This window comes from Bufo bufo, chromosome 8 (genome assembly GCF_905171765.1).
Source record: "Bufo bufo chromosome 8, aBufBuf1.1, whole genome shotgun sequence".
Classification (NCBI taxonomy): Eukaryota; Metazoa; Chordata; class Amphibia; order Anura; family Bufonidae; genus Bufo; species Bufo bufo.
The window spans coordinates 207,044,918-207,058,509 of NC_053396.1; the positions used below are offsets into that span (position 1 = coordinate 207,044,918).

General features: G+C 44.8%; 1 long non-coding RNA gene across 1 annotated transcript in view; it reads left to right on the plus strand.

The window, feature by feature from the left end:
• Positions 1 to 1,633: 1,633 nt before the first annotated feature.
• Positions 1,634 to 13,592, plus strand: part of LOC120977035 — a 17,694-nt gene continuing 5,735 nt past the window's right edge. The window contains exon 1 of the long non-coding RNA XR_005773812.1: positions 1,634 to 1,646. This is a non-coding gene — a long non-coding RNA (uncharacterized LOC120977035). The remainder of the gene's footprint in view (positions 1,647 to 13,592) is intronic.

Below are 13,592 nucleotides of genomic sequence, written 5' to 3' on the forward strand. Positions count from 1 at the left end.
TTTTTCCCACCACTCTATATACCAATTATCCTAACGGACTAGACACCACCAATTTTCCCACACGGATCCACCCTAAAAAACTGGTACCAGCCACTCCTTATCTGGCACCCACCACAAGTGCCCAGATTCCACCACTCACTCACCTATGCTATAAAAATCCCTACCTTATTTTTAAACTAGTACACTGCTCAAAAAAATAAAGGGAACACAAAAATAACACATCCTAGATCTGAATTAATTTAATATTCTTCTGAAATACTTTGTTCTTTACATAGTTGAATGTGCTGACAACAAAATCACACAAAAATAAGAAAAATGGAAATCAAATTTTTCAACCCATGGAGGTCTGGATTTGGAGTCACACTCAAAATTAAAGTGGAAAAACACACTACAGGCTGATCCAACTTTGATGTAGTGTCCTTAAAACAAGTCAAAATGAGTCTCAGTAGTGTGTGTGGCCTCCACGTGCCTGTATGACCTCCCTACAGCGCCTGTGCATGCTCCTGATGAGGTGGCAGACGGTCTCCTGAGGGATCTCCTCCCAGACCTGGACTAAAGCATCTGCCAACTCCTGGACAGTCTGTGGTGCAACGTGACGTTGGTGGATAGAGCGAGACATGATGTCCCAGATGTGCTCAATTGGATTCAGGTCTGGGGAACGGGCGGGCCAGTCCATAGGATCAATGCCTTCCTCTTGCAGGAACTGCTGACACACTCCAGCCACATGAGGTCTAGCATTGTCTTGCATTAGGAGGAACCCAGGGCCAACCGCACCAGCATATGGTCTCACAAGGGGTCTGAGGATCTCATCTCAATACCTAATGGCATTTAGGCTACCTCTGGCGAGCACATGGAGGGCTGTGCGGCCCTCCAAAGAAATGCCACCCCACACCATTACTGACCCAATGCCAAACCGGTCATGCTGGAGGATGTTGCAGGCAGCAGAACGTTCTGTCACGTCTGTCACATGTGCTCAGTGTGAACCTGCTTTCATCTATGAAGAGCACAGGGCGCCAATGGCGAATTTGCCAATCTTGGTGTTCTCTGGCAAATGCCAAACGTCCTGCACGGTGTTGGGCTGTAAGCACAACCCCCACCTGTGGACGTCGGGCCCTCATATCACTCTCATGGAGTCTGTTTCTGACCGTTTGAGCAGACACATGCACATTTGTGGCCTGCTGGAGGTCATTTTGCAGGGCTCTGGCAGTGCTCCTCCTGTTCCTCCTTGCACAAAGGCGGAGGTAGCGGTCCTGCTGCTGGGTTGTTGCCCTCCTACGGCCTCCTCCACGTCTCCTGATGTACTGGCCTGTCTCCTGGTAGCGTCTCCATGCTCTGGACACTACGCTGACAGACACAGCAAACCTTCTTGCCACAGCTCGCATTGATGTGCCATCCTGGATAAGCTGCACTACCTGAGCCACTTGTGTGGGTTGTAGACTCCGTCTCATGCTACCACTAGAGTGAAAGCACCGCCAGCATTCAAAAATGACCAAAACATCAGCCAGGAAGCATAGGAACTGAGAAGTGTTCTGTGGTCACCACCTGCAGAACCACTCCTTTATTGGGGGTGTCTTGCTAATTGCCTATAATTTCCACCTGTTGTCTATCCCATTTGCACAACAGCATGTGAAATTGATTGTCACTCAGTGTTGCTTCCTAAGTGGACAGTTTGATTTCACAGAAGTGTGATTGACTTGGAGTTACATTGTGTTGTTTAAGTGTTCCCTTTATTTTTTTGAGCAGTGTATTTTAAATAAATACTACCATTATTAATCCCATTTATGAGTGTGCCTGCTATCTCCTTATTTTAAACTCTCTCTCTTTGACTGGGTGAGTCAAACCAGCAGTTCAGCACCTCAGCCATCCTATTGAGCAGTTGAGCCGCCTTATCTCTCTCTTTTCATATTATTAACCTGTTTATAATGGGAACCATACGTGATCCACTTCTTTAGATTATAAGGGAGTTTTTGGACAATCGGATTGACACCGCTGGCGCTGTCCAGGAATGTTAGCCCCAGCAGATCTCCTTCTGCCTGAGCAACCTGTACCTCTATCAACAAGTCACTGAGTTCCCTGAGCTTCTGGTAACCCCTACCCACTATTCTGGGAAAATTATCAATTCTCTTATATAAAACATTTTCTATAGCTTCTATTGACCCGTAACACTCATCAAGTCTTTCCCACACGATCTTTAGGCCTTTGCCCGGATAGTTTATGTTAATGTCTCTGATTCTTTTGGCATGTTCATCAGACTTTCTTCCGAGCTACTTTACAAAAAGATCTAACTCCTCACTGCAGGAAAGATCTAAGTCCCTTATGGCATTCTGGAAGGAGGCTCCGTATGCCCTGTAGTTCTCAGTGGGATCGGTGAACTTTGAAGTCCTTTGGTAACCAGCTCCCATTTAGCAAAGAACTTAGCAAAGTCCATGGCGGCCTGGTTAGCACCAATACTACCCGGTGCATTGTTGTTATGCTGCATGTGTGGTGTATCACTATACCCTTTAGAGGTTTCTGGCTTAGGGAAGTCTGTATAATACCGTTCTGACGGGAAGGTCATTCCTTTAAGTCGAAGCGAAGGTTGTAGCTTCTGTTCTGTAGGGCACTCTGCATAAGCAATCTGATATTCTAAATCCTAGTCATCTTCTGTCTTGGGATGCTGATGGATGTATTCTGAGACACGCTGTGTTGGATCTTGTTCATCTAGGTTTGGCCCAAGTACTTGGCTGTGGTTCTCGGATTCGGGGAACTCCAAAGATTCTAGGAACTCTGCTATGGCCACTGCGGCTGCCATTTCTTTCTCTGCGGCGAGTTTTTCCAGTGACACTTGCAGGCATGCTGTTTTTTCTTGCAGTGACGCTTGCAGGTATGCTCTCTCTTCTTCCCTAATGCTCTATCTTTCTTTAGCTGCATCTCTTGTGCAGCAAAGGAAGACCTTACTCTTGCAGCCTCAGCTTCTGCATGGGCCAGAGCAGCCTTTTCTTTTATTGAGGACTTGATAGAGCAGCTTGCTCGTGACCTGGTCCTGTATGATGATGCTTGGCTAGTGGACATGGTGTGCCTTTTGCTGGCTGATTAATGTTTCTGTGCAGACTCAGAATGTATGGAAACCACTGCAATCTTGTACACAAGACCGCGAGAGTGATAGTGGCTCCGTATAGTCAGATCCACTCTTGCTGGTGACTAGCATGTGTCAGTTCTGTCTTCATACATGTTCACACAGTGTGCAGTCCGACATTCAGCATAAACCATTCCTGTTCTTTGTAGGACTGTTCTTTGTAGTCTAACTTGTTTATTGGTAAAACTGGATTGTTGGTAAAATTACAATAATACAAATTGCATGTATACTTATAAAGTATAGATAGCATGTACTATAACATTTGCATTAACACTGAAGCACATTATAAAATGGCTGCTTGTACCTAAGATTACATGTCTTAGCTATCAGTATTTACAACTCCCTGAGTAACAATTAAAACTAGGTGAACAGCTCTAAATAACATGTATCCCTGAAACAAAGGTAGATATCTCACTAGATATGCTTTTACAAGGATGGTGGAGTTTGAGAAAGAGTTATGCAAAAAGCCAGCTCTGTACTATGTCCTGGAGACTGGAGACTTCTCTTTGTTTTTCCTATTACAAAGACTACTGCATCGTGGGAGTGCAAAGCATTCTGGCAAAGTGTAATACAACCTAACACCTCTAGATGGTGCTACAACCACATTAAACACTTCAGAATTACCAAGACTCTGGCAGACGTGATCTATAATGATTCTCTAACCCTGCTGGGCAGAACACTGGCATATCAGTCTGTATTACCAATTGTACCTTCAATTGCTACTTCATATAATTTTAGCTGGTTGCCACTTAAAACTAGCTCCTATACATATGCTATTTATTTGGACCCGATATCTCAGCGCCCTCTTGTGTCCTCATTGGTTAATAACCTGTAACCACTTTTTCTTATGTATTTTTATATTTTGTCATGAATTAATAAAGTATGGATTCATATTATTTTCAATGGTGTTTTTTTCCCATTTATTTTGGAGTCTGTACTAGGTGGTGGGGTAACTATAAATACATTGCATTACAGATCTGGTACTGATATTGTCAGTCAGCCATTCTCAAACTTTGTCATCACTTGCAACCGATGGAAAAAACGGCAGCGCTGGAAGCGGAGAGGGATACAATGAGTATAGCTTGTTTTATTATTTAGCTTAGAGTAATTTCACACTAGCGTTATTCTTTTCCGGTATTGAAATCCGGCAAAGGGTCTCAATACCGAGAAAAACAAAAAAGGACGCATCATTTTGTCCTAATGCATTCTGAATGGAAAGCAATCCGTTCAGTATACATCAGGATGTCTTCCGTTCCGTCCCTTGTACGGTATTTGACCGGACAAAATACCGCAGCATGCTGCAGTATTTTTTCCAGACAAAATCCCGGAACAATACGGCATTAATTTTTATAGAGATGTATTAGTTCCGGATCCGGTACCCAGTGTTCCGGAAAATGCTGCATAGCTGGATCTAGTATTCCGGTCTGCGCATGCGCCGGGACATAGGAGGAGCTAACTTTGAGTTTGATCTTTAAATACCAGATCCGGTATTCTGGATGATACCGGATGAGACGGATCCTTTATTTCACCGGATCCGTCTAACACAGCGGTTCTCAACCCAGGGGTCGATCGGCCCTTTCCGGGGGGTCGCCGGTGCTTGGTTTGCGGCTGAGTAACTCCGATGGTATATTCTAACCCCCAGGCGTTCCCATGGTGACAGGGACGCTTGCCTGGGGGTTAGAATATACCATCGGATCTGAGTTTTACGAGCTCAGTGAGATCGTAAAAACTCAAATCCGATGGTATATTCAAACCCCCATGCGTTCCCATGGTGACAGGGAGACGCTTGCCTGGGGGTTAGAATATACAGGGCCACGCCGCTCACAGCAGTATATTTATAAACTAATCAGTAACTACTTTAACTTTAATCATTGCTCATTGCTGAGCTCTTTACTTGGATTATAATTTATTTGGATATGGGATATCTTACTTTGTCTTAGCTCCGGTAATAGCAGGCAGTGCGGGGGGCGGCGCTCACTCACTGACGTCACGCGCCTGCTTTTCCCACTAGGCGGCGCAGGCGAGTGACGTCAGTGAGTTAAAGTAGTTACTGAATAGTTTATAAATATACTGCTGTGAGCGTCGTGGAGGGAGATCTGTGGATGGCACTGTAGGGGGATCTGTGGATGGCAGTGCCATCCACAGATCCGCCTACAGTGCCATCCACAGATCCCCCCTCCCCTAAACAGTGCCATCCACAGATCTCCCCCCTAAACAGTGCCATCCACAGATCCCCCCTAAACAGTGCCATCCACAGATCCCCCCCTAAACAGTGGATGACACTGTTTAGGGGAGGGGGGATCTGTGGATGGCACTGTTTAGGGGGGAGATCTGTGGATGGCACTGTTTAGGGGAGGGGGATCTGTGGATGGCACTCTTTAGGGGGGATCTGTGGATGGCACCGTTTAGGGGGGGTTCTGTGGATGTCTTTGTGATTAATTACTCTGCTTTAATTATGTTCAATTTGTAGCAATAAAAATACATCCTGCATATCAGATTTTTACATTACAATTCATAACAGTAGCAAAATTAGTTATGACGTAGCAAGGAAAAAAATGTAATGGTTGGGGGTCACCACAACATGAGGAACTGTATTAAGGGGTCACGGCTTTAGAAAGGTTGAGAACCACTGGTCTAACAGGTCCGGAAAAAAAGGCTTTCCGTTTGGGCCTGGCTTGCCAGATCCGGCATCCGGTTCCGTTGCCCGAACTGCCTGCCGGAATCAAAAATATTAGTGTGAAAGTTCCCTTAGGGGGAAGGTTTTATTAATATTGTGGGCGGCATGCAGTGTCCTGGAACAGACTGTGTCCAGGTGTTGTAATTATGTTTCATGGAAATGTGCTAAGTGTAATGTAAAGTAATGTTACCAATGCAATATGTAAAGCTGTAAATATCTGGTATCCACCACTTCACATCAGTCACCACTACATAGTGCTGGGACATTCCCCTATAAAAGGGACAGGCTAGACACAGGAGGGTGATGAGATGAGGTAGTGTGCAGTGAAGAGAGTCAGATGAACTTCCACCATGTAGTGTGCAGTGAAGTAAGATGAAAGTCCACCATGTAGCTACCACTTTAGCCTCCTTGGCAATGGCCAGGCTGAGGGAGGTTGGAAGATGAATCATCAGATGGTACCCAGCACTGACCAGTGTAGACATGGGTATAGAGTAAGTCTAGTGGAGATAGCAGCATTCTTAGCTCATGGACTCCAGTCCACAGCACCCATTGACCAGGAGAAGTCTCAAAGCACCTGGACACAGCCTGACAACTAAGTGCAAAGTTGTGTTTTACCACATTGCTCCATGGACCGTGTGGATCTGTTTCTGAAGGCAACCAGTACAAAGAATGGAGCAGAAGATGGATGCCTGCCGCTAGGGAGAACCGCACTGTAGGTTGCAGAAAGGAACAAAGACATAAAAAGTCAGATGATATTACAGTCAGGTCCATAAATATTGGGACATCGACACAATTGTAACATTTTTGGCTCTATACACCACCACAATGGATTTTAAATGAAACAAACAAGATGTGCTTTACCTGCAGACTGTCAGCTTTAATTTGAGGGTATTTACATCCAAATCAGGTGAATGGTGTAGGAATTACAACAGTTTGCATATGTGCCTCCCACTTGTTAAGGAACCAAAAGTAATGGGACAATTGGCTTCCCAGCTGTTCCATGGCCAGGTGTGTGTTATTCCCTCATTATCCCAATTACAATGAGCAGATAAAAGGTCCAGAGGTCATTTCCAGTCTGCTATTTGCATTTGGAATCTGTTGCTGTCAACTCTCAAGATGAGATCAGAAGAGCTGTCACTATCAGTGAAGCAAGCCATCATTAGGCTGAAAAAAACAAAACAAACCCATCAGAGAGATAGCAAAAACATTAGGCGTGGCCAAAACAACTGTTTGGAACATTCTTAAAAAGAAGGAACGCACCGGTGAGCTCAGCAACACCAAAAGACCCGGAAGACCACAGAAAACAACTGTAGTGGATGACCGAAGAATTCTTTCCCTGGTGAAGAAAACACCCTTCACAACAGTTGGCCAGATTAAGAACACTCTCCAGGAGGTAGGTGTATGTGTGTCAAAGTCAACAATCAAGAAAAGACTTCACCAGAGTGAATACAGAGGGTTCACCACAAGATGTAAACCATTGGTGAGCCTCAAAAACAGGAAGACCAGATTAGAGTTTGCCAAACGACATCTAAAAAAGCCATCACAGTTCTAGAACAACATCCTATGGACAGATGAGACCAAGATCAACTTGTACCAGAGTGATGGGAAGAGAAGACTATGGAGAAGGAAAGGAACTGCTTATGATCCTAAGCATACCACCTCATCAGTGAAGCATGGTGGTGGTAGTGTCATGGTGTGGAGATGTATAGCTGCCAATGGAACTGGTTCTCTTGTATTTATTGATGATGTGACTGCTGACAAAAGCAGCAGGATGATTTCTGAAGTGTTTCGGGCAATGTTATCTGCTCATATTCAGCCAAATGCTTCAGAACTCATTGGACCGTGCTTCACAGAGCAGATGGACAATGACCCAAAGCATACTGCAAAAGCAACCAAACAGTTTTTTAAGGGAAAGAAGTGGAATGTTATGCATTGGCCAAGTCAATCACCTGACCTGAATCCAATTGAGCATGCATTTCACTTGCTGAAGACAAAACTGAAGGAGAAATGCCCCAAGAACAAGCAGGAACTGAAGACAGTTGCAGTAGAGGCCTGGCAGAGCATCACCAGGGATGAAACCCAGCGTCTGGTGATGTCTATGCGTTCCAGACTTCAGGCTGTAATTGACTGCAAAGGATTTGCAACCAAGTATTAAAAAGTGAAAGTTTGATTTATGATTATTATTCTGTCCCATTACTTTTGGTTCCATAACAAGTGGGAGGCACATATGCAAACTGTTGTAATTCCTGCACCGTTCACCTGATTTTAATGTAAATACCCTCAAATTAAAGCTGACAGTCTGCAGTTAAAGCACGTCTTGTTTGCTTCATTTCAAATGCATTGTGGTGGTGTATAAGGCCAAAAATGTTAGAATTGTGTCGATGTCCCAATATTTATGGACCTGACTGTATATCCAGTACCTGGCTGTTAGGAAGTGGACCAGTTACCTAACAAAGACAGATAAAGGACTTACTGATACCAGGAAATGGAAGTATATTAGTGTCATCAGAACATAGAAGCCTGTAGTACCTTAACTGAGCCTGGTACCTGGAATTACAGCACAAGTAAGATTAGAAGTGTATGTGAATACCTCCATGATACCTGAACCTGTACATCTACCTCAAGGCAAGTGATTTCCAATTAATGTTCTAGTTATTTATTTTAATGGACTCCTTTTCATTTCTACACCTCGTTTGCACCCAAGGGTGATGGCGTCACGAACCTCGGGGACTCTGCCTTCCTTGCACCTAAAACCCTACATCATCAAGGACACCTCAACCAACATCCGACAGGTGATCCCTCAACTGGCTGCACTCACTGCACGCCGGCCCAGGGGGCTGCAGAAAGATGAGTACCAACTACTACACCCATCAGGCCACCACACATTGCACCCCTGTGACCCGGTCGCTTCAAGCACAGTTACCAAGGTTAGCACTGTGGTTCTGGGGTGCAATCCCAAACACATGGAAATTTACTGCCCTCCCCATTGTTTCTCCAGGTTCTCAAATTTCCTCCTAAAACTCATTCAGATTAATTGTTAGTTGGCTTCTAACAACAAAAAGTATATGAATATTATTAGATAATAATAATAGGCAGTACACATTGATGGATCGTAGAGGGAGACATAAAGACTTTAAAAGCATGGTAGTTAATAGTGAATAGCCTGTACATCAGCAGTTCCTTCTTCAGCAGTCCACTCTTCATCAGTCTGCTCTTCATCAGTCTGTTCTTCATCAGTCTGTTCTTCATCAGTCTGTTTTTCATCAGTTCACTCTTCAGTGTAGTCTGCTCTTCATCAGTCTGCTCTTCATCAGTCCGCTCTTCATCAGTCCGCTCTTCATCAGTCTGCTCTTCATCAGTCTGTTCTTCATCAGTCTGTTCTTCATCAGTCCACTCTTCATCAGTTAATTCTTCATCAGTCCATTCTTCATCAGTCTGTTCTTCATCAGTCCACTCTTCATCAGTCCGTTCTTCATCAGTTAATTCTTCATCAGTTCACTCTTCATCAGTCTGTTCTTCATCAGTCCGCTGTTCATCAGTCTGCTCTTCATCAGTCCATTCTTTATTAGTCTGCTCTTCATCAGTCTGCTCTTCATCAGTATATTTTTCATCAGTCTGCTCTTCATCAGTCCACTCTTCTTCAGTTAAGATGAATTGCGGACCCTGAAATACATGGACGTGCCTAGTCTGACAGGTTGAGAGCAGTTGTTTATTAGCGGATCTGTGCTCCGGTTCATAGGGAAGAATCCTAAGCAGACAACCCCTTCTATGTTGTCAATATACTTTAAAGAGCACTCATCAGCAGGATCCACCCTGTAATACCATGCATACTGCCTAGTAGAGTTGATACTGCTAATTAAAAAGATATCTGCTTTGTGAAAATTGGTTGTGTCATTTCTGGAAAAAAATATGTTTATTCTTTATGCCATTGAGGGCTTCAGTGCACCGAGGGGTGGAGCCTAACCTCTTGGCTTCTAGTGCTGGCCCCGCCCTCTGTGCACTAAAGCCCTCATCTGCACAGAAAATGAAAGTCTTTTTTCTCGGGTACACCGCAACTGGTTTTAACAAGATGGGTATCATTTAATTCGGAAAGAACAACCAAAACCAAGCAGTATAGCTGGATTAAAAGTGTGGATCCTGCTGACTGGTGCTTTTTAAAGGGGTTCTCCAACATATTAAAACATTTCCCATAAGCCAGAAATTGTTATAAAATAATAAAATAAATGCTATACTTACTCATTTAACCCGTGCTTCTTTTTGCAGTGGTGTCCTGATCTGCCCCATCCCTGCAGCTATGAGATGAGGAAACAGCTCATTGTGTGAACATTGTATTTGTTTGTGTAGATAAAGTTAGCTGATTTGAACTGACATTCTGCTCTTTGGCCACAAGGGGCCGCTGTTTCCTAAGCACAGCTGACAGACTGCATTTCTATGTTCATGAGATGTTATACTCTGATGGGTGGAGTTACAAGCCTGAGAGGAAGTGAAGGATCCTCCATCGTAAGCCTCATAGCCTCAGTGTTTTGGTCAGTGATTTCCATCAGTCATTGTGAGCCAAAACCAGGATTGTAGCCTCCACAGACATAAGGTATAAGGGAAAACCTGCACCTGTTCTGTGTTTAGAGCTGCACCTTGTTTTGACTCAAAATCACTGACTGTCATGTAAACTAGGCTTTAGAGTGAGCCTGGGGGAAGGATACAGGAGCTGTGTGAGAAGAATCCCTTGACATCCAGGCATGAGAGCATCTTCAGGGACCAGAGCTGCAGCCAAGTGGAGCTGATCGTGTCCATGACCCTGATCTTGTCCAGTGGAAGGGGAATTGCTGCTAGGAACACTGATGAGAGCTGAGGAGCAAAGCAACATACCATACGCTTGTTGGAGAAACCCTTGTTCCATCCACAGTCACCAGCTTATACAGAACAGGCCTGGGTTGGTAACAATAATTGTTAATGCATCTCATACAGTTTTGGCACCTAGGATCCCAGAGACTGAGACCAGGCCTGTAGACAGTTAGTTAGGGTTTATCTTTGTCTCAGGCCACAAGGATTGTTAACTGCTCTTAAAGGGGTTGTCCGGGTTCAGAACTGAAGACATACCCAGAATTTCACCCAGCCAGTCCCCCTGACAAGAGCATCAGAGAATTTTATGCTCCGATGCTCTCCTTTGCCCTGGTCTGAATTGCTTAGGAAAAAGGCATTTTCAGGAGATCCGGTGACGTACCAGGCTTTCCTTAAGGCTGCCAGGCAGAGGCTTCCACCCAGCAGTGAGACCTGTGACGTCACCCTCTCTTATGGGTGGGCTTTAGCGCTGCCCTAGCCTGTAAAATGGCTAGGATAGTGCTAAAGCTGGCCCATCATAGACGGTGACGTCACCGAATAAACTGCTGGACGGAAGCCTCCGCCTGGCAGTGTTTTATTGTAAATAAAAAAGCCCTTGTACTGCGCGATCCAGCGCAGGGCAAGGGAGCGCATGGGAGCATGACATGCTCCGATGCTAACATCAGGGGGGCTGCCTGGGTGAAAATACGGGTATGTCTGGGTTCAGATATGAACCCAGACAACCCCTTTAACAAGGACTTGACATTTAAAGTGCCAGTTCACACCTGAGAGCTGAGAAGCTTCACAACTAATTCAAGCCAGGCTGGTGTTTATTCAGGAGAAATACTAAGGCATGTGCTATTTGACTGGTTGTTGGGGAAGGGAATTATTATAGCATGGAATAAAAAAGATTGTAAGCCGTTGTGCTGTACCGCAGGCTAGCCCGCACCACGCACCCAAATAATTGTTCCTGATTCTAGGATAATAACAGGTAAGGCGTGGCTGTAAATTACCGCTCTTACCTCCAGCATCCACCGGAGGGCGCCGCGCTGTACAGCACAAGGGTCTCAGCCTCCTGGCTGGGTGTATGTAAATTTATTCATGGTTACATTCATTAACACGGTTAAGTAAAATACGGTTTTCGTAAAACTGGTGTTGGAGTCGCTTTCCTCATTCATGACTTCGCTGTATCCTGGGGAGCCCACCCCGGTACACGGCTTACACAGCCACGATGTCATCTACCTGGCTGCAGTGACGACATTCCATATACACAGATACTTCAAATATGGCTGGCTGGGATTGCTGGTACTTGTTGTGCTAGCCCTGGGGAGTGATAACGATGCCTGACTGTGGCCAATAACCGATCATATAGCGAGCCTGTGTCATGTGTTCCTGGTCACGCCCCTGGCTCTTTACTGAGCGCTATTGTCGTTTCCACCTCAATAAAGCGTCACTATTTTATTAGATATTCATGTGTGTGGTTCCAGATGGTAATAACATATAAGAATCTGGCAGGTGTTATTAGGCCCCACCCAGAAAAGCACCTGGTTACCATGGAAACCCTGTTCCATGATGTCATAAACACTACTGTGATGTCATCGCTGCTATATAAAGCCGGGTGTCACCCAGAATGCTCTGAGGGTTGTATAGGAGAGAAGGAGAGTGGAATTTGGAGACTTTGCTGTTATTTTTGCTGACGTCATATGGAGAGATTTCTTGTAAGTAGGTTTTATTTCCTGGTATTAGGATTATTATATTATTACTGCTGAGATTTCCAGAGATTAATACAGTCCTGTATTGTAATGTAGAGCGAGGAGAGAACGGAGGATGATTGTAGATGGTCCACAGAACTGTGTGTCCAGGGACAGGAATACGATTTCCAGATGTTGTATTTGCCCCCAGACCCCTCTCCCTGCACCCAGAGCACAGTGACCCGCAGTCCTGAACTTGCAGAGACAGTCCCTGCATATTCAGGCTGCGCTGGGATAAAATGGGCGGGGCTAAACCGGCGGTCCTGCTCTGTTCAGGGGCCTATTTCTCCTAAATTTACCATCCGCAAACTGTAAGTCTGCCAGAGGAGTCAAAAAGGGTAAAATGATAAGAAAATATGAAGTCTGTTTGCTTGATTTCCACAGTTCAGTTTTTCTCCACCGTCTGTCACCTGGTTACCATGGTAACAGTCATTGCCCATTTACCAGAGTTCTAACCGTGATGTCATCGCTCTTGGAGCCTGATGTTACCCATAATGCTCTGGGGCTTGTATAGGAGCAGATAGTGGCTTTAGTTAAATTTTAATTTTTTTGGACAGATTCCTTGTAACTGGATTTTATTTAATGATTGATTAGGATTATTCTGGATTATTACCTGCGGTCCTCTCCAACCAGTGGCGTAGGGATCGCCATAGCAACCATAGCAGTGGCTATGGGGCCCTACGCCACTAGGGGGCCCGTCCGACCGCATTCAAATTTTTTTTTTTTTTTTTTTTTATTAACACACACAGACACTACACACAGGCAGCCAGGAGGTGGCGTAACTACCGGGGAAGCAGCTGCTTCGGGGCCCGACAGTTTATTTTCAAGTTAGTTAAATATCGATGTCTTACTGTTCAGGGCCCCTTCACAGCAGCGGTCTTAATGTTCCCTCGCTAATGTGCTCTAATCTTACTGTATATACTAAAGTCTCCTGATGTGTCTGGGATTCGAACCCACAACCTCCAATGTATCAGTGTATCAGAGGCAAAGCATTAACCCTCACAGCCATAAAGAAGGCATTGCAACTGTCTGAAAAAAATTGACACTTCTACTGTTATAGCTGGCTAAGTGTACATCTATACACATGACAGCTGCCCCAACACACCCAGCACTGCTATATCTCTATATGACAGCTATCCCAGCACACTCAGCTCTGCTATATCTCTATATATGAGCAGCTATGTGTATAGATGTACACTTAGCCAGCTATAACAGTAGAAGTCTCATAATT